Source organism: Salvia hispanica, chromosome 6 (assembly GCF_029641045.1).
Source record: "Salvia hispanica isolate PSC_SH4W2 chromosome 6, Shi_PSC_v1, whole genome shotgun sequence".
Taxonomy (NCBI): Eukaryota; Viridiplantae; Streptophyta; class Magnoliopsida; order Lamiales; family Lamiaceae; genus Salvia; species Salvia hispanica.
This window is the reverse complement of record NC_142697.1, coordinates 21,196,997-21,218,037: the sequence shown is the minus strand read 5'-3', so window position 1 is coordinate 21,218,037 and position 21,041 is coordinate 21,196,997. Positions and strand designations below refer to the sequence as shown.

The following is a 21,041-nucleotide window of genomic DNA, read 5'->3' as shown; positions in this document are numbered from 1 at the left end:
GGATTCGAGAATTTAGCACCTATTTTTTTATAGCGTTCATATTTTGAATGCTTATTGAGATGTATAATTTTATGTATTAACACTTTATGCTTAGTTCATTCATCCAATTGTGTTATTTTGTTCCCGATGGTTGTATTTTGCGTGAACCAATCTGAATTTTGCAGTTTACAATATTGTTGTTCGTATTTGTAATGTACAACTTGCGTTGTTGTAATGTAGATAGCATGTTAGATTTGCTATGTTCAACTCGCAAGTATACTAATATTAATGTACGTATTATGTAAGTTAATGTATAATGTAAGATTTTATTTGTTTAATGTATACATACATATGTGGTAATGTACATTATTCAGTGTTTTGTATGACTCAAAATTAGGGTTCCCTAAGGGCCGAAAGTTGATGCCATTCCCCAAGGGTTTAGTAGTCCATATGGCTAGGGTGTAGTACTCACACCAACACAACGTTTCCTAAGGGTAGGAAGGTAGATCCAGTGCCCTAGGGTTAACTTATCCATTGGGCTAGATTATAGTACACACCCATCAAATTTCGAGTTTGACATTATTTTCGTATACACCCTCTAATGTAAGATTTTATTTGGTTAATGTATATATACATTTGTTTATAATTTATATAATTCAGTGTTCTTTATAATAGAGTAATTGATCGATATTTTAAATCATGACTAACTATTTCAATCATTAGTGAAAAGTTACATTGTTTGGGATAAAATCTTACATTACTAGAAAATATACGATTACATTACAAATATATTTTGTATAGTTCAAGATAAGACCAAATCCCATTTCAATGACTGCTTCTATCTGTCTTCGATTGAGCTCCAGTATCATATTCACAATATCTAATGCAGACCTCCTGAAGTAAAGTGTGTCCTCTTTCTTGCCGCCACTTAGTTCACATCATCTGCTCCCATTTCTTCAATCTCCGAACGTTCATTCCTCATCTGATAGACCAAACTAATGGGCAAGTCATCTTCAAAGTCCTCATCAAATAATACTCTTCCCCTCTTATTACCTATGCAACAATAGATTCAATCATTAGCGAAAAGGTTACATTGTTGGTAAATAAAATCTTACATCATTGGGAAACATACGATTGCATTACAGATACATTTAGTATACATTACTAGGAAATTAAGACTAATGGAACATACATGACAAACTAATGTAACATATGCAAACATAATGTATACGACTTGCAAACAAATTATTTGAAAATAATATACTTACAAGAATGAATAACGTTTGAAAACAATGTACTTACAAGAGCGAATAATGTATTAGAACATGACATAAAGTCCAATCTACATGATGTAGCAGCAAGTTTTGTGTACAAGCAGAAGCTCTTATGTACTATTCACTTTAAATGATGTACCACAGAAGAATGTTCTTAACTCATGTAAAAGTATTCAGGTATAATGTATCTCTTAGCATATACTAATGTACATAATTTGGTGAGTAATGTATACGACCCAAATGTAAAAAAAAAAAAAAACAATGCCAACACCATTACTAAATCAGTGAAAATTAATATACATATATTAATGAATAATGTAGTACAACTTGATACAAATTTCTACACAGATGATGTATCAGAAGAAAATTATTGTACCCTAATGATGTAGCAGCAGGTTTTCCATGTAATTGATGTAACGGAGAAGGATGTTCTTAACTAATGTACAAGTATGCATGTATAATGTATCATTTGCAGTTTACAGAAAAAAGAGGGGAAAAACTGAGCATTAGAAGCTTCCCAAAAAAAGAGAGGAAAAACAGAGCAGTTTACAACAACACCACCGTACAACAATAAGGAAAAAAGAATGTTCATCTGAGATTCCCTACTATGAAATCCACAGTCAATATTACAATCGAACCATCCTCAACAAAGAACAAAAACTCCAACAAATGTACGAAATCAAAAAGGGAATTGTATAGCAACACAACTTAACAGAATCCAAAAAGTAAATCAACTACAATCATTCTCGAAATCCCCCTCCGAATCAGCGAAAAAACCCTCAACAACATTAGATTACAGTAGACATAACAAATGGTATGAAATAATGTACGGGAACAAGAGAAATACCGGGAAAATCGCCATCGTCGTCGATATGAGAAAAGTAAAACTTGCTGGTGTTAGGAAATTGACCGATTTTTCGTCGTCTTCACCGTCAGAAATGCGTTGAGAGGGGAGAAAAAATCAGTGATGGTGAGTGGCGGCGTTTAGGGTTTTTTGAGAAACATCAATTGATTAGGGAGAAGAGAGGGTGGGAGTAAAGGTGAGAGAGAGAGTAGGAGAGAAAATGAATCGTAATTGAAATTAATTCCCAGATTTTCAGTACATGCAGTTTTTAAAAATGAACCGTCTAATGTTTACATACTGAGATTGCCCTTTAATGTACGAAAACATTAACATAATGTAGCGCGTGTTTATTAATCATGGCCATTAGATTAATCGATCCAACGGTTTAAATTAGTGCTATGTTTAAGACTTAGGGGCATTAGGACCTTAACGCACCCCTATATAGATATATATATATATATAGAGTTGTGATCAATGTTGAACCAATTTTAAAGACTGAACTAGAGACCAAATCTGGGCCATTAGATCAGGTTTTTTGATGAGATGTGCTGCTGTGAAAATTTTTTCGGCTTCATTACAAGCCCATTTTACTTCATTATATAGGTTTATTACTTCATTATGTACGTAATACTTTGAAACTACAACATGTTTTTACTTGCTTCCAATAGGTTTTGAAATGATTCAACATATGCTTCATTCAAATTCATTGACGTGGGTTTTTGCTTGATTAACATTTAAAAATGCAATTTATTCAAGTGAGTTTATTACTTCATTCAGAAACGTTATTACTTCATTGGATAAGATTTTTACTTCATTCCCGTAGGACTTCAAATGCTTCTACACATACTTCATTCAAATAATTTATTACATTATTCCATGTGTTTATTAAACCATATTAGCGCCATGGCGTTGGTGATAGGTATTGTAGAGAGAAAGAACGGCACGCGACGGCGTAACCACATTTACGTACTGGAATGAAGTAAAAACCTACTGGAATGAAGTAAAAACCTACTAGAATGAAGTAAAAACCTAATAGAATGAAGTAATATATTCTGGAACGAAGTTAAATCTTCGTAACATGTTAGTATGACTTATTTACCTTCAGATGAATTAAAATAGGCTCGTGATGAAGGCGATAATAATTTATAAATTTTTGTATCTTATCCATAAAAAACTAGATCTAAAAGCCCTAATTTGGTAGGGTTCGGTGGTTCGGTCTTTAAGAGTGGATTTGTGGATAATGGGACTCTCTATATATATATATATATATATATAGGGTAGTGATAAAATGCAAACTTATATATTGTACAAACTCAAAACTCCTCAACTCAACTTCAACACAGTTTCAATACAATATCAACACAGTGTAAAATTTCAAGATTTTAATGTCAACACAGTATCAACACAATATCAACACAACATCAATCATTGACCACCGTTGAAATTCTATTGACATTTTTCTGTTGATGCTTTTTTGTGATCTGTTGACATTTTTCAATGGTTCAGATCATAGTTTTGAGTTTGTACAATATTTAGAGTTTTCATTTGATCACATTCCTATACATATATATATATATAGAGAGAGAGTCTCATTATTCACAAATCTAGTCTTAAAGATTGAACTGGAGACCAAATTAGGGCCCTTAGATCTAGATTTTAATGGATGGGATTAAACCATGTCTCATGAATTTCGCTACTTCATTATGTAAGCAATATACTTCAAATCAGGGGTATTTCGGTCAAATTACATCTAGGGTAAAAAAAATTCAATGTTGTTTCTCCTTATTCACGATGCTCCTCTTCTTTCTCATCTCTCTTGCTCTCTTCTTCTCCAAATCGAAGAATACTTCCACAAATCAACGAATTTTCTTCCACAGAGCGACGAATCTTCTTCTACAAAGCGACACTCATCTTCTACCCCAAATCGACTCTCATTTCTACTGCAAATCGACGCTTAAACGCTGCTTCTCTGCCAAAATCGACGACTCCACAACTTCCTCTTTTACAATCGACGACATCTCAAGCTGATTCAAGTCGATTGACCACAGATTCGAAATGGTTGACACACGAAAGTCGTCTACCGATAGTCATCGATTAACCACAGATTCAGCATCCCAATCCATCGATTTCAGCATATCTATCCGCAAACTTCAACATCTCCATCAGCCGACGTCCACATCTCCACGCGATTTGAAATAGTTGACACCAGAAATTCATCAATGGAAGGTGAAGGTTTATATTATATTGTTTTTCTGAACTTCCTATTTTGAAGTCTATGACTAAAATTGCTTCGATTTACTGTTTCAAATGTACGCCGATTAGTTCATCAATCAGTGGGTAAATAGTTCAATTAGGGTTGAAATATAATCGTTTGTTGGTGCCTACTTCGCAGCGGGTCGACAAAGCTAATCTCGTGTGAAGTTCTTTTGCTGGTCGGCTTGAAGGTAAACTTATGGACTGAAGTAATAAACAATGAGCTGAACTGCGTTGTGTGCATAATTTTGCGAATAATTATAATCGTAATGAACTAAATAACCTATCTGATGAAGTATTAACCTCATGTGATGAACTAACAACGATTAATTTTTTATTACTTCACAATACTTTTGATATTTGAGAGATTACTCCATCTTCTGGTCGAACCTCTGGCCGAACCTCCCTCTGATTCAGGTAAGACACATTTGATTTTTGGCTTTGATTTTTCTTTAGGAGCGATTACTTCAACATTTGATTGTTGCATAAATCAATTACTTCATTGTACTTTTTATATTTGAGAGAAAATGTATAAAAAAATTTGGTTGTGTAAGTCGATATAGTTCATTTCTCGAGGATATTACTTTATTTCACGAGGTTACTACTTCATTTGATGAGGCTATTAGTTTGATGCTTGATTTTTGTTTTTTTGATTGTATGTTGTTAATGTGTGTTTCTAGTTCATTTCTGGACTCATTTGAATTATGTGGTAAAAAATAATCTGTATCTTCTTAATTTGATTTATTACTTCATAATTTGGAGACATTGCTTCGTGGAAATCAAATCGCAAGGAAAGTTCGTCTGATGTTCATATGAATTTTATTAACTGTGTTGTATGCATATTTTGCTAAGAAATAGCAGTGAATGAAGTAACTAACTTATTTGATGAAGTAGTAAATTCATGGGATGAAGTAATTATGTTGTATGCATATTTCGTGAAGAAATAACAATTGAATGAATCAACTAAGCTATTTGACGAAGTAATAACCTTATGAATGAAGGAATATAAACTGGTCTGTTTTGTATGCATATTTTGCTAAGAAATTAATTTGAATGAACTAAATAACCTATTTGATGATATAATAACTTCATGGAATGAAGTAATATAAACTGACTTGTTTTGTATGTATATTTAGCTAGGAGTATACTTGTAATGAACTAAAGAACCTAAATATGATGAAGTTACAAACTATTTTAATGATGTAATATAAACAATGTTTCAAATGTTGAATTGTTGTTATGTGTTTCTTGTCTACAGGTGAAGAAAACGCTGGGGAAAAATCCTTTAACTCACAGCTGGGTGAGAAATCAAATTGGAGGAACGAAATGAAGAGTTTCGGAGATGTAGTTGAGGCACGGTGACATGCTGATGAGAACATTTGTGCAGTCCATCCCCACGCCTAACAAATGGGTAGTGCCTAAAATCACGGCGCAGCCCATTGAGATGTGTTGGTGTGTCAATTTTGGATGATTTCTTGTATTGGATAAGTTTGTGTTTTTTTCCTTTTTTGTGATGGAGATTTTCTATTGGTTATGGGGTTTATATAGTGAGGATTATGTTGTTTACAACTTTCTCCTACTATGGGAATAGTTGACTATTTTGGAGAAAATTTAAACGATTTTAGTTCACGCACAGTAATAAACTACAATAATGAAGTAATAAACTTCTGCAATGAAGTAATGAACCTACTAGGATGAATAATAGGTAGGTTCAATCTTGACATACGAATACGTCATAATAAAGAATAAATATTTCATCAATAAAACACTTTCACAGTCTATTTGATTTAATGTCTGCTAAATATTTAAACAAATTCAAATTCAAATTACAATGAAGTAATAAACAACATGCATGAAGTAAATAATTACATGAATGAAGTAAATAACTACAGGAATGAAGTATGGAACCTACTTGAATGAAATAATTTACTATAAGGAAATAAGCACATCACTTGTATCTTCTCACAATTCTTGAATCATGCCGACAAACCTCGTCGTATTTGGTGCATTTACTTCATTCAACTATTACAACATTAATGATATGTTTATACTACAGGTGTGAAAAAATCGAAAAAATATAAATTGTTAAATATAATTCATTCAATTGGATATTTGGTTCATAATAAGTATAGCTCTACACAAACTTATGCATACAACCTAGTTATGGTAATATTACTTCATTCAACTTGGTGATTACTTCATTCAGCTAAACTATTAGTTCATACTAATCCGTTTATCACTATAAGCATGAAAAAATTGAAAAAATACAAATTTTTAAATATAATTCATTCATCAACAAGGTTCAACAATAGATTTTTCATCGGATTGGTTAAATAACTTTATCAAAATTAAAAACACATAAGGTATAAAAAAAATCGAAAAAACCGTGAACCTTCATATAAGTTGTCATCTTTTTCTACCTCTAAATCTAAATTTGTATAAATAAGAGTGTCAATTGGTGTTTGTAAATCATCCATAATCTGAATTCTCCATGAGATTCATAAGGTAAGCTTGAGATGTAATCTGATCTCACGAAGTAATCTGAATTCTTCACGTTCAACACATGTAGAAATCCAGCTACATATACATACAACACAATTTAGTTCATATTACTTCATTACTCGAGGTTATAACTTCATCAAGTACGTTATTTAGTTCATTACAATTATAATTCTTCGCAAACTACGCATACAACACAGTTCAGTTCATATTACTTCATTACTTGAGGTTATAACTTCATCAAGTACGTTATTTAGTTCATTACAATTATAACTTTTTGCAAACTATGCATACAACAATTTGTTCTTCTGCAATCCGAAATTTACCGTCCAGCATCCGAAATAAACACAATAAAACAGTCTATTTTGATGAAGTTATAACCTCATTGATAAAGTTATAACCTCATTTAACAAGGTAGTGGATTGAAGTAATCACTCACTTGAAGTTCAATGAAGTAAAAACCTATTTTGATGAAGTGATATACATGCATGTTGAATGAATTAATTGCACGTATGAATGAAATAGTGATCACTCTTTCCTATCTGCTCCAAAATCCTTAGAGTAATAACCTAGTCGAATGAAGTGATGGAACTATTTGAATGAAGTAGTAAAACAGAAAATGAAGTAATGACTTAGTCAATGAAGTAATAAGAAAGTTAAATAATGAAGTACTTAATAATCTTACTGAATGAAGTAATAATCTAACTGAAAGAAGTAATATCCTAGTTGAATGAAGTAAAAATCTAACTGAAAGAAGTAATATCCTAGTTGAATGAAATAATAATCTAACTGAAAGAAGTAACATCCTAGTTGAATGAAGTAATAATCCAACTGAAAGAAGTAATATCCTAGTTGAATGAAGAATGAAGTAATATAGAAATCTAAATATTGGCGATTTCCATACTAGTTCTTCTCCAATTTGAAATGCCTTCAATCAACTGCGATGATTGAGAAAGACAACGCTGCTCTGCAGCTTCGTCCTCTTCTCGATTTTGCATGTATCATGCTTGTGTGTGTGTGTGTGTGTCCGTGTTCCAAGTGCAATTTGCATAGCTGTTGTATCAATAAAAAAGAAGAAGAAGATTATGCCTTTAATAAGTCAGGTATGGTTGCAGAATGGTTCAGCTCTTTATCAAAAAAGAAGATTTTACAAATTCAGCAGTAAAAAATGCTCTTATTTTCTTTAAAAAAATGCACAACTCATCCATGAACTAGCTAGATCTGCAAATTGAAGTACACACACAACTCATTATCCACAAACAAACACATAAACACAATAAAACAACAAATCAACAACACGATCCCCAAATTCGACCAGATCCCAGCCAAAAAACAGTGCAGAGTAATTGAATTCCGATGCGGTTTCTACAAATTATCACAAACAATCACATCATTACCAATTTCACAAGCACCAGCGCCAATTTTTCTCATAAATTATCACAAACAATCACATCATTACTAATTTTTCACAAACAATCCGATTTTCGGTGAAGCGCTTGGAGGCGAGCAAATTGAGGGATTGGTCGGGGTAGTCTCTGTCTGGAATGACGGAGAGAAACTCCTGGCTGACGACACCAGTCACTCCGATTATGGCGACAGAGGGGCAATCGATGGCGACAGAGGGGCAATTGATGACGACACTAGTGACTCTGATTCAAGCAGATCGCGATTGAGGCAATTGAGGCAACACAATTGTCCGATGATGGAGATCAATGAAGATTGAAGGAGATTACGAGAAGGAGATCGATGAAGATGAAGATGAAGGAGATCGATCGATTCAGGCAGATCGGCGATTGAAGAATTGAGAGATAAGAGGAAACACGTATTTTATGTTTCATAATATATTGATTTCTCAAAATACTCTTGAGCAAGTTTCTTTGGGATAAAATAATGAAATGATGGTAAATTAATCCTAACCACAAGATTAAAAAAATGGAGGGTCCTAATTTGGTCTCTAGTTCGGTCCTTAAAAATGGTTCGACATTGATCACAACTCTCTCTCTCTCTCTCTCTATATATATATATATATATAGGGATGTACTAAGATGACAACCCTCTTTATTGTAACACCATACCACCATTTTAGGCCATTGGATCTGAAAATCGTGTGCTTGTCATGCTGCCACGTGTAAAAACACGGAGGGGTAAAATAGGAAATTTCTAATTTTACGTTACCAGATTGCAGTGCTGTTCATTGAATATTGCAGTCTTACCATAACAAGATTGCAGTTTACCACGACTGCAATATCTAATATAGTAGACTGCAATATCTAATACAGTAGACTGCAAACCCGTGTTTTTTCACGAAACTTAATCCTAGGCGTCCATAAATGAGATCTAACGGACTATATTGGTGGTATGGTGTTATCCTATCTATGGTGGCACCATAGTGCACCCATATATATATATATATATATATATATATATATATATAGGGGAGCATTAAACTACTTTCACCCCTTTAGATACTATTTCCTTTTAAATATCATCCATTGGATGAAAGCAGTAGAGGGTCTAGATTAAAAAATCGAATTTAATCCCGTCCTGCATTATTGGTCTAATTTCGTGCATTACCAGGGTATAATAGTAAACATAAACTGTCTGGAAACGGAAGGTCCGATAATTAAGCAGCAATTTGATAGACCTTTCACCTTCTCGCTCCTCTGTCATTCCATCCATCACACCATGATCAAAAAACTTCCTCTCCTCTTCAAAATCCGTCAAACCCTAGCCGCCGCCTTTGAAAACCCTAGGACTTCCGCGACTTCGATTGCCACCGTGAAAAGGTTCGCTCCGAGTGTTGAAGATCCCGCTGCAGTTCGTGCGCGCCCTCGGTCCACTGTTCATATCGGTGTTCCATCCACGGTACGCTTAAAAAGTTCCAATTTTTAGCGCGATTTCTTAGATAAAATGTGAAATTGTGAGTATTAGATGTTGGGTTATGCAAAATTGGAAGTTTATTGTTGATTTGTTAGTGGTATGTGTTCTGACAGTAAGTTTTGGGGATGAAATCGACATGAAATTGGTGATCTTGTTTTTAATCCACGACTCCGAAACTAAGGTGTTAATTTTGTTGGGTCTGCAGACTAATTTGGTGTGGTTTCCGTGGTTTCTGCATTAATTAGATATTTATCTGCATTATTCGGTTGGATACCAACATTATTGATGTTGGTTGCAAATCTTTAAGCATTATTCAATACATAATTTGAATTATTTGTTTGGATTTCATCATTATTGTTCTTTATTGCTACTAGAAAAAAGTTTCATGCATTATTTAATAGTCTTGGTGCATTCTTTTGATGTTTTTTGGCATTACAACTGTATTCCATAGCTAATTTAATGTTTGTAGAAGTTGTAAACGTATTTTTGAGATTTTGTAGAGCATTTTCTGCATTATTGTACTGGTCATTAACATTATTATAAAGTCCGCTATGTATATTAGTCAGTTATTATTATGCATTAATGTAAATTGTTTACTTATTCGTTTTTGCAGCGACCAAACATCCAAGATTGGCTATAGATGAGGTTGTGGACGATGTTCTGCCTCTAGCAATTGCCCACAAATTTAGGGAGAGACTTAGGGAACAACAGACAGTAGAGGCTAGTACATCTAATGAAGATGGGGAAAAGAGGAAGGCACGAGGGAAAAAGGTTGACCGCCTATATAGGGAATGCACGATGGACATTGAATTTGTGGGTTCGAATGCTTTGGATATCTTAGAATGTTTTGGATTTCTTGGTACTAAATATTTTGGATACTCCTGAACTAGGTGTTTTTAGAAAGTTTTGGATATGTAGGTACAAAATGTTTGCTTCACAAAATTGGTAATTGCTTCAGATAACTTAATAATTATAAATTATTGCCTAATAATGTACAATATACAGGGAATAATGTATAAAAAACTATAGAACAAATTAATGTTATACACTGTGCACACTAAAATGCATATAACTAAACAAATAATGTAAAAAAATTAATTTATAATGCACGATTTTACCACCGGATTTTTACCGAAGAACTAACGTTGAAAGCTGAAAGAGAAGAAAGAACGATGAAAGAGAAAAAAAAATCTGGGAGAAGAAGAAAAAAACCGATGCAATATTTGGTGAGGAGAAAATTATGGACTTTCCATAACCACCAATATTGTCATTCCCTAAAAAGCCCTTTTCCATATTTTTAATTAATAAAAAATGTATAATCAGGCCTTAATTTCGGCCATTAGATGTTAAGAATGAATGGTTGAGATTAAAAAGGAAAAAGCATATAAAATAGGAAAAGCATATGAATACACCTATATATATATATATATATTCACTATTGCTATAATATTATTTTTGTCAAATTAATTAAGAATCGATCCTATATTCTAACCACTGTAGGGTCGGATCTTCCAAAAATTTAATTTCATGTTTAACTCCATTAATCAAAACTCATTGGTTTAATGATGAGAGAATTTTCATTAACATATTAACATTGATAAACCTTTATAGCAAGTACAATGGAACTGATTAGTAATTAGCCACCGTTAATAAAATTATTAAGCGTACTTTTGAAAATTCCAAAACTTAAACCACTAATTCAAGAATCAAGCATCAATTCCAAAAGTATTTTCTATCTTTAATTTAATGGTTTCATTAATGTAATAATACATTCCTTCTAAACCTAAATCTATTTTCAGGATGTTACAATTAGTCAATTAGATAGTCTAACACGCATCTCGGATTTATATTCACAAAATTCTTATCAATTGTACATTATCATTGGTACATGTACTTCTTGTTCTATACCAAATAATATATTCACACATAATTTCCATGTAATACCAAAAATATATAAATTATACATACAATTAAACGGTGATGCAGAGCGACTGACCCTTCTCTCCTCGGTGACACATGCTCAATAATGTCAAAAACTTGTTCTGATTTTTAGGGTGCAATTTAAGTACACAAAACAAGTTATAAATCCCTAAAAATACTACTTCTGCCAGTATACAGACGCGCAATGTAGTATAAAAGGTGTCGAACCCACAAGGAGGAGATTAATTGCTAAAACTATTAAATCTAACTAAAAAGCGATAAATTTGTAATTTTATAGGTTTGGACAAACGACTCAAATAGAAAGATCGAGAAAGTTAACTTGAGATTAACACAATAAAGGGGAAAGAACTACTCCTAATTTGGTTCGGGTTGTTTTTTCACATGACTTCTATTTCCTAATTATTTTTCCAATGCTTTTAGGGATCGTGTTAATTTTTCACTCACTCGCAGCTGATCACTGATCGAGGAATTGTACACCTAGGATAGGCTGATCACGTCTCCTAGGCTCTACTCACCAACCCCTCACTCCTACAGTCGCATAGTAAGCTCGGGATTAGCTTCTAACACAATTCAACACAAATGATCCACCCCCGGTTTATCACCTAATCGGTTCTAACTCGAAGGTTCCTTATCTTAGTTTGCTCCTTATTCTAAGTTAAAGAGACATTAGAATTAAGGCAATTTCCAAATTAAGTTTACATGCTCAACTCAACAAGGATAAGAATAATCACCAAAGATAAAAGCTAAAAAGCAAAGGAAATCATAAAAATTCAAATAAAGAAGTTCATGTTCAACAACCCTACTACAAATTAGGAGTAATCCCAAGCTCTAGCCACCCATGGTGGTCACAATAACAAGGAAACAAGCTAAAGATACCATGGGGGACAAGGCTTGGGTGGATGAAGCTTCAATCTTGCTCTTCTTCTTCAAGTGTGGCTTCCAAGCTCCAAATCTCTCTCAAAAATCGTTCCAGCCGCCAAAAGTCGCATAGGAAGTCGTGCCCTAGCTTTTTATATAGTTTGGGCTGAAAAAATAGGCCCAGTCAACTTTGCCTGGCCGGGCGTTTTTTAGGTCAGAAATCGCCCGGCTGGACGTTTTTTCACTGCACTGCGCAGTTTTCGTAAAACAGCCATATCTTCTTCATCCGGACTCCGATTGAGGCGTGCGAGGTATCCACGCGAAGCTCTTTCGAAGGTGAATGCAACGGTGGACTTGTAGAAGAATTTGAAAATGATATTCAAGGGCTGATTACTGTTTAGAATTGGACCATGTTTTCTTTTTCCTCTCTCTCTCTCTTATAGTTTGGTCTTTTGTCCTACTATATATCAAAATGAGTCCATTTTTCATCTTAAAAAGTGCGTTAACATAATGCAATAAAGGACTACAATTTGATTCACATCAAATACCCCCAAACTTAAGTCTTGCTCGTCCCGAGCAAGTCAATACAAAACACACTCTTTAGACCTCTATGATCATTCTTCTCACATCACGCCGACCCACACAAGTCCTCAAAACTTATTGGATTGACCCCGCATTCACTCGAAAGTAAGACTTTGGAACATGCAATGTGCACCAATCAACCGACCAACCACCTAAGAGCATGTCACTCCACTACACCAATGTTTTCTCGGGTAGTGCCTAGAGAGTCTTGATAAGGCTAATTTCATGCATTGGTTATGTAGTGAAAAACATCACATTTCTGCTGGATCTAACAAGTTTTGTTAAGCCAGGTGTGTGTGTAGCGCTAGATCCAGGAGATGCTGGAGGAGGATATCTAGCGAGGAGCAGGAACGGAATCACGAGGAAAAGCTAGAGGAAGGAAGCCAAAAGCTGAGGGCAATCAAGTCAATCAATACCTCGCTGGGCCCCACCTCGAAGCTTATAAATAAAGGAGTGCGCAACAAGAATGGCAGATCGGTTACACTCCACACACAGTCACGCTCTTAGCACACACACTAGGGATATGGGAAATTTGGGGTGGTTTTCGTTTTCGTGAATTACGTATCAGTGCACCACCGTCCCTTGAGGGCGAAGAAACAATTGTTCTCTTAATTTCTGTTTACTACTCTGTTCCGTCTCGAACTTCACTTTTGGAAGTCGAGCTTGCTGTTTTTGTTGCTGGATTAGTTTAACCGTTCTGTTTACGTTTGATTTGCCTTGATGAAGTTGGATTTCGTGTTGATTATTATGACGCTTGCTATTTTGGTTTGTTTATTTGAGATGTTCTCTTGAATTTGTTGCTGAATATTTTAGGAGATTCGAGAATCGTGGTATTGAAGTTGTGTTCGGTTGGATTTTTGTTCGGATGCTTGGATCCGGAGTGGATTTAGCATCCGAAGTGTGGATCTGAACAGGGGAGGTGAAATTTGTGCATGAGATTATGGGAAATTTTGTTCTGCCTGGTTTGCTTCGTCTAGCAGTTTAATTTCCGTCGTTGTTTAGTTTTCTGTTAAAATTATGTTTCCAATCTACATCTGAGTTTGTTTTTCTCGATCTCTGCATTTATTTGTGTTCGTTGAAGAAGATGAAGTCAATTCAGTTGATGCTTTAGTTAGTTAGGCTGCAGATTCGATTCTGTCCGTACTTACCTTTTTCAGAGTTTGGTCCCCACTTGTTTTAATCTCCTTGGTCTAGAGATGTTCGTAGAAGTCCCAGATCTAGTAGTTGATTTGATTTAGTTCTTATACATAATTCATTTTTTGCCTAGATCTAGCAGTTAGCATAGCATACTTTATTTCCAAATTCACTTAGTTAAATTCCTCAACCCAAAATATGCGTGGCAGCAGCCAACCCAAAAATAGCTTCCAAATCTCTATGCATGTACTATACGAGTCCATCCTTGTGGGATCGATCCCTACTTCCCTGTGCTAGTTTAGTATCTGTGGTTGAGGGTTTTGAAGGATTGTTTGCGTACCAACGACCAGACTTCCAGTCTTGTGAGTCTCTAGACCTTGTGATCTAGTTGATTTACTGGATCTAGGAAGTGTGTAATTAGAAATTGAAAGGATACAGCAAGCAGAAAATCAACTCTTCAAATGGCGCCGTTGCCGGGGATGGATGGCGTAGTTTGTTTATGTGTTTAGAGATTTGGTGTAAATAGTTTTAATCTTTTGAATTTCGCTTTTGGCAGTTTATGAGCAAGGGCTCAAGGTCAGGAATCTGGAGCAACCCATCTTGGTCAAGGAACGTGCAGTTGAAGTGGCAAGTTAAGGAATCAACATCCGCCATAACTACCAGATCGGGGTTGTCAACTGTAGATCCATTTCCGTTTGAATCAGGGAGTGAAGAAGAGTGGAATTCATCGGGGAAAGAGGATTCACGGTCGTCGTCAGAAACTGAGCATTCGGAAAGGGAGGAAGAGGAGTCTGTAATGGCAAACTTAGTGGACCTAGACCCAGAGATTGGTTCGCTAACTGCACATCTCGACGGAGAGCCAGCTCATGCCATAGTGTCAAATCAACGTCAGCGGTCTATTGAGATCAAGACGAATGTGCTGGGCGTTTTACCTACATTCTCTGGACGGAGGAATGAGTGTCCTTATGAGTTTTTGAACGAGTTTAGTAAGCTATGTAGCATCCAGAAAAGGCCTAACGAAACTACCGAGGAGGACTATCGCCTGCGAGCGATTCCATTTGCATTGAAAGGAGAGGCAAACACTTGGTTGCTGAGGCTTCCACCTGACTCGATCACCACATGGAGGGATTTCAAATTGGAGTTCCTGGACTATTTCTTTCCGTCCAATAAGACAAACGCTTTGAAAAAAGAAATTCAAGAGTGTAAGCAGGACTACGATGAATCTTTAAGCCAATATTGGTCTCGGTTTAAAGGCCTGCTTGACGCTTGCCCAAATCACAGGATGACGGAGGCTGAAACATTTTATCTATTCTACGAAGGGGCAAATCCTGAGTCCAAGGACTTAATGAATTCCTCGAGCGGGGGGAATTTCACCAAGAATAAGGCAAGCGAGGCACGCGAGATTCTGGGAAGATTAATCGACGCGAAGAAGGCGTATGACTGCCCGCGTGCTATCATGAGGAGAAGCTCCGCGAACACAGTTAAGGAACGAGAAGGAGAAGAGGTTAGAGACAGAATAGATCGACTGGAGAAGGCACTGCTAAATGCCATTGAAAAGAAAAATACCCCTGGGTCGACTGATAAGGAAAAAAACCCAGGTCAAGAAGAACATCAGCTTCAATTTTACAATAATCCCTCACTCGATGGAGATTTCCAAGCTCAAGTGAATGCAATGGGGAATTGGAATCAAAGTAATCAAAATACCAACTGGAACCAGTGGAAGATTAAGGAGGCACCATGGAGGGACAATCCTTGTTTCAGATGGGCTGAAGGGAACCAACAACCACAGTCACAACACCCAGGTCCAGCGGAGAACCAGCAGACATGGCCCAGCCGGAATCAGGAAGGACCACAGCATAATTCTAACTGGGCAGGGAAGCAGCAAGAGGGGCTGAACAACTGGAATTTCCGTAACCAAGGGGATCAGCATAACTGGAACAACAGGAACCAGAGCAACCAAGGGAATTCTTATGTGCCACCGCATCAGAGGAACAATTCAGGAAACAATCAAAATTTCCAACAGAGTCACCCAGGTCCAGCAACCCAGTACAACAATAATCAGGGAGGTCAGGGAAATTTTCGCCAGAACCAGGTGGTTGGAACCAATCAAAATCAAGGATTTAATCCCAGTTCAATTCAAGGTTTCCGACCACAGCGGAATCTTGATGACATGGTGCATGACCTGGTAAATTTCCAACAACACATGCAGAATAACATGCAGGCTAACAATGACGTGGTGCACAAAATTCAAGATGCCCAGCAGGAGCAGAAGTCTGCCATGGACATGTTGGCAAAGCAGATGTCCCAGTTGGCCACGTCGCTGAACGAAATGCGGGGAAATGAAGGGAAATTGCCTGCCACTGTCAAACCACCAGACCGAGCAAATATTAGTCAAATTACCTTGAGATCGGGGAAAGGCTATGAAGGACCGAAGCAAGTGATAAACGAGGAGACACCCTCACAGATGAACGGAGAAAAGGGGAATCAGAAGTCTCGAGGAGATGATCCTGGACTCAGAGAAATTCCTATACAGGATGACCTCCAGGAGGGAGATTTAAGGGGATCTATGCCTCGACTAAGTGACCCATTTTTCCTTGATCCAGAACCTGAGTTGGAACTTAAAGAGGGAAGCAGGGAGACAGGTGCAGCCCCAGCAGGGAGTTCCACGAATGCAGTAAAGCGACCCAAACCATTCCCATATCGAGGAGAAGCCAAGAAAAAGAAAGATGATACTGAGGACCTTGTGGAAATATTTAGTAAGCTGGAGATTAACCTACCCTTTTTGCAGGCTCTGAAAATACCCACCTTCAGCAAGTTCATCAAGGAATTCATAGCAGGAAAAACCAAACCTGATGGGAAGATTGTTATAGGAGAAAATGTATCCGCCGTGATACAAAAGAGGAGGATGCCGTCAAAGTGTACAGATCCAGGTATATTCACTCTTCCTATTTCTATAGGTGATATTAAAATTGAGCATGCCATGTGTGATCTAGGTGCTTCGATAAATGTCCTACCGCTGTCAATATATAAAAAATTGGTGGGAGTCAGTTTGGTTGATACTAAAGTAGTGATTCAGTTGGCCGATAGAACATGCATCTCTCCTGAGGGAGTATTGGAAAATGTTATAGTTAGAGTGCATGATTTCCTATACCCAGCTGATTTTCATGTGATAAAAATGAGGGGTAATGAATCTGCTGAGTCTAGTGGGGTGTTACTGGGGAGACCCTTCCTTCGCACCGCGAAGACTGTTATTGATGTGTTTGATGGAACCATATGCCTGGACTATCATGGGGAGAAATACACCTTCAACATTGAAGAAGCTATGAAAAAACCGCTTGATGTTGAAAACTTGCATGTTGTAGATGTAATTAACCCCCTAGTCCAAGAATATCTTGAGACTGAACTAATGCAGGAACAGTTTGACAATTCGGAGCTGAGCCAGACTGTAGAAAAGGAGGTGACAGGATGGTGTGAAACTTTTTTCACACAGGACTTGACAGATGATCAGATCAATGAAGCGATCATGGCATTCTGCCACCAGCCACTATCATTCCAATCAGCCAGATCTGTTCAGGAGAAGAGCCCAGACGAGGGAGCGAATCTAGAGGAAATGGCGCCAAGAAGTAAGGCGGAGAACCCTTTACCTCAGGAAGCCATCACACCGAAGAAGGAGTTGAAAACTTTGCCTGGAAATTTAAAGTATGCATACCTGGAGGAAGGAGAAACTTGTCCAGTGATAATTAACAGCCGCTTGACTGAAGACCAAGAGAGTGCGCTGCTGGAAGTAATAAGGAGGAACAAGAAGGCCATAGGGTGGACACTTTCTGACCTAGTTGGAATTAGCCCTGATCTTTGCATGCACCACATCAGACTAGAGGAAGGGGCAAAGGCTCGGCGTGATCCACAAAGGAAACTGAATCCAAACATGAGGGAGGAAGTGCTCAAGGAAGTTCTGAAACTACTGTCCCTTGGAATCATATACTCTATTCCAGATAGCGAGTGGGTCAGTCCGGTTCACATGGTACCGAAGAAATCTGGAATACAAGTGGTGAAGAATGACAAGAACGAGTTGGTGCCTACTCGACTGGTCACTGGATGGAGGATGTGCATCGACTATAGGAAACTAAATGAAGCCACCAAAAAGGATCATTTTCCTTTACCATTCATTGACCAGATGCTAGAGAGGCTGGCTGGCAAACAGTATTTCTGTTTCCTCGACGGATATAGCGGTTATTTCCAGATTTTCGTGAACCCAGAGGACCAGGAAAAGACCACATTTACATGCCCTTTTGGAACTTATGCCTACCGAAGGATGCCATTTGGTCTATGTAATGCACCAGGGACATTCCAACGTTGTATGATGAGTATTTTTTCGGATCTACTAGAGGTGTGCATCGAGATATTCATGGATGATTTCACTGTATATGGAGGCTCATTTGACACTTGTTTAGCCAGCCTTGACCTAGTGCTGCAAAGATGTCAAGAGAAACATCCAGTTCTGAATTTTGAAAAATGTCACTTCATGGTAACTGAGGGGATTGTTTTAGGTCATGTGGTCTCTGAAAGAGGAATACAAGTGGACAAGGCAAAGGTGGAAGTGATTGCAAAGCTACCTTACCCTACAAATCAAAAGGAAGTTAGAGGATTCCTCGGTCACGCAGGGTTTTATCGAAGGTTTATCAAGGACTTTGCAAAAATTGCGCAACCACTCACTCATTTGCTGCACAACGATGTGGAGTTCGAGTTTGATGAGGGATGCAAGAGGGCATTTCAATTGCTCAAGGAGAGACTAGTGTCCGCACCAATTATCAGGGCACCGGACTGGAATCACCCTTTTGAGATAATGTGCGACGCGAGCGATTTCGCTGTGGGAGCCGTCCTAGGGCAGAAGATAGATGGGAAAAACTACGTAATTTTCTATGCGTCCAAGACACTAAATCAAGCTGCAGAAGGAAAGGAAGAGCTGGAGCAACCAGCGAAGAAGAAAGTGAAAACAAACCGCCCCAGTGTTCCACCACCGTCTGGCTCTCGCGGGAGCCAGCCCCAGAAATGAGCAATTTCCCCAGACCAAGTAAATTTTAGTTTTTGTGTTTCTTTTTCTGTGTTTTATTTCCATGCGTTGCTGTGTTTTATGCTATCTTCTCCCACTTAGCCCAATGCTTGGTCTAAGTGTGAGAAGTTCTATGTTTTCTGTTGGTTTGTTCTTCTCCCACTTAGCCCGTTGCTCGGTCTAAGTGTGAGAAGTTGTTTTTTTTTAGAATTGTTGTTTATTTCTGCATTGAATTCTCTTTTTCCCCCCTTCACGACGATGGCTTGAGGCCAAGCTTGAGTGAAGCGGGAGGGGGAGAGGAGTCAATGCAGTGTTATTATGCTTTGAGGAGTCGTAGGTCTAGGGGTGTGTCGCATGAACTAGTGGATATAATACGGCAGATTCCCTTAGGGAGAGCAATTGAAAATAGGAGGTATTCCAACTTAGAAGCCTGATTCTTTAGTAAGCCGAACCAATCTGAATGAAGCGAGAACGATAGTAAATGCCTTTACTTGCCTAGTTGTGAAGCCCTACTCTAGAGGTGAGTTATAAGCCTGTGATAACACTTAGAGCTAACACATGTCAAAAGTCTGCCACTGAATGCTGAAGGAAAAGAGAAAAGAAAAAAATAATAAAAAAAAGGGAAAGGAGAAAATATATAATCGCAAAAATTTGGAGGTATAAGCTGGACGAAGTCCAGAGGAGGAAATAAAAAAAAAAAAAAAAAAAAAAAAAAAAAAAAGGGAAAAAATCAAGGAGGTATAAGCTGGACGAAGTCCAGGAAATCAAGGAGGTATAAGCTGGACGAAGTCCAGAAAAAGAAAAAAAAAAAAAAAAAGGGGGGGATAGTGACGGAGGATAGAAGGAGGAAATTCTCATAACCCGAGGCTTCAGTGGTTTGGCAATAACTTAAGAGAGAATCGGTCCTAACATCCCTGGTAAGGAATGAGCGATCGAGTGAATCTAACAATTGGGGAAGTAACAGGCTATCTTGACGAGCTGACAGGTTGGCTAGGTAGAGGGGAGAAAAAGGCCTATTTGGAGGAGTGCAGCCTGTTGGATTGACCTTAATCTTGTGGGGACGGTTGTCTAAAAGTTGAAACCAGTTCATGCATATGTGTTTATATGTTTTCATCCTATGTGATTATGTACTCTTTGTTTTAGTGTCTAGCTTTGCCTCAGTTGTGTCTAGGTGTAGGAGTTTTGTCTAGAGTCTGTAGAGTCGGTCAAGGGGATAACCATGCTTGAAATTCGCCTTATTCTTCTTTTCTTCTTGTCTTTATACTTGAGGACAAGTATGGTTTAAGTGTGAGCAGTTTGATAAGGCTAATTTCATGCATTGGTTATGTAGTGAAAAACATCACATTTCTGCTGGATCTAACAAGTTTTGTTAAGCCAGGTGTGTGTGTAGCGCTAGATCCAGGAGATGCTGGAGGAGGATATCTAGCGAGGAGCAGGAACGGAATCACGAGGAAAAGCTAGAGGAAGGAAGCCAAAAGCTGAGGGCAATCAAGTCAATCAATACCTCGCTGGGCCCCACCTCGAAGCTTATAAATAAAGGAGTGCGCAACAAGAATGGCAGATCGGTTACACTCCACACACAGTCACGCTCTTAGCACACACACTAGGGATATGGGAAATTTGGGGTGGTTTTCGTTTTCGTGAATTACGTATCAGTGCACCACCGTCCCTTGAGGGCGAAGAAACAATTGTTCTCTTAATTTCTGTTTACTACTCTGTTCCGTCTCGAACTTCACTTTTGGAAGTC

The 21,041-nt window shown here is 37.4% G+C and overlaps 1 long non-coding RNA gene across 1 annotated transcript; it reads right to left on the bottom strand.

Moving 5' to 3' along the window:
• Nucleotides 1-659: 659 nt before the first annotated feature.
• On the bottom strand, nt 660-2,378 carry LOC148923348 (uncharacterized). The gene is made up of 2 exons (XR_016132625.1): nt 2,101-2,378; nt 660-1,032 (listed from the first exon to the last, which is right to left on the bottom strand). It is a non-coding gene; the product is annotated as an uncharacterized LOC148923348 (long non-coding RNA).
• Between the last annotated feature and the right edge of the window lie 18,663 nt (nt 2,379-21,041).